Raw genomic sequence first — 1,423 nt, 5'->3', positions numbered from 1 at the left:
CACAAAGCAAAAGAAATTGTTGTTTAGGAAAATAATTGTGTATGCTGACTGAATGTTATCGAGAAATGTCGAAATTAATCACAAACTACCTGTTTCGTTAGTAATGACTACTAGAACTGTTTGCATTGCCATCTAACATTTGCGGGCGGAAACTAAGTTAAGGTCCTAATACAAGGTGTATCACACGGAGATTGCTCGGTCGAATTTATACCTCTTTCGTGTGTGTGCGTATGTGCATGCGTGTGTGTATGTATGAATGGATGCATGGGCGATTGGGTGGATGTTTACAATGATAAGATAAGAGAAAGATAAGGACTGAGGACCGTCATATCACACCTACCCACCCACACACGCACGCACACACACACATACACGAAAGAGGTAAATCCAACCTGAGCAACCTCTGCGTGGTACATCTTGGATAATGTTAATGTCGACAGTATTGTAACTTTCAAATTTCTTTACTCAAAAAATACTTAATAAAAAATACATTATTATAGTACTTTGAAAAACTCTTAAGAAAAGTTACAAGAATATGCAACAAAAAGTAGAAGGCTCCATTTAAAAAATTCAAGTTGACTTTGGTGTGATCCTAACGCCTCCATCCAAGGTCAGACAAATTATAGCGTTTTATGGCACCCTTAAAACTCTACAACTTTTATATTAAACATTTTTTCGTAGAACGTATATTTTTAAAAATATTGAAGTGGGAAGTTTTAAAATAAATACCCTGTATACAGGATGTCCCATCACTACCGCATTATTTCTTAAGGGCGGATTCCTGAAGTAATTTGAATAAGAAAATCCTAATACAAAAATAGCGAGACTATAATATTTTTCAAATTGTAAACGATTAAAGTTGACCAATTATACTAGCTAAAGTACGCGCGTTTAGGTACGGTACAACACACAGTAGTACAGGTGTATGCACACGTCGTCCCTTTTCTAAATATTGATACGGAAGTTCTATACATACAACAATATATGTAATAATAATCTGCCTTTTCTATCATTTAAATAAACATATCGCAAATAATAACAATCTCGTCAAAATGTTATGAATAAAATATCACAAAATACATTTATAAGAATCAGTAAACTATTACATATTTGACGTTTCTTTCAGGGATTTACAACGAATTTCATATCTTATGCAAATTCTCACTTATGTGCATGCACCTGTACCATTGTGTGTTGTACGATACCTGAGCACGCGTACTTTAGCTAATATAATTGGTCAACTTTAACCGTTTATAATTTGTAAATGTATTATAGCCTCGACATTTTTGCATTAAGATTTTTTCTTTCAAATTATCTCAGGAATCCGTCCTTATGAGATAATGCGGTAGTGGCGGGACATATATATATATATATATATATATATATATATATATATATATATATATATATATATATATATATA

At 32.6% G+C, this 1,423-nt stretch overlaps 1 protein-coding gene across 8 annotated transcripts in view; it reads right to left on the bottom strand.

Annotated features, from left to right (window-relative positions):
• LOC116849243 (potassium/sodium hyperpolarization-activated cyclic nucleotide-gated channel 2) overlaps positions 1–1,423 on the bottom strand; it is a 391,135-nt gene that overhangs the window by 70,602 nt on the left and 319,110 nt on the right. The gene's annotated exons all lie outside the window — the stretch shown is intronic.

This window comes from Odontomachus brunneus, unplaced genomic scaffold (genome assembly GCF_010583005.1).
Source record: "Odontomachus brunneus isolate Ranch 3 - 2012 unplaced genomic scaffold, Obru_v1 Obru_scaffold_109, whole genome shotgun sequence".
In the NCBI taxonomy this organism is placed as follows: domain Eukaryota; kingdom Metazoa; phylum Arthropoda; class Insecta; order Hymenoptera; family Formicidae; genus Odontomachus; species Odontomachus brunneus.
Note: the sequence above shows the minus strand (reverse complement) of the source record. Positions and strands in the feature narration are given on the sequence as shown.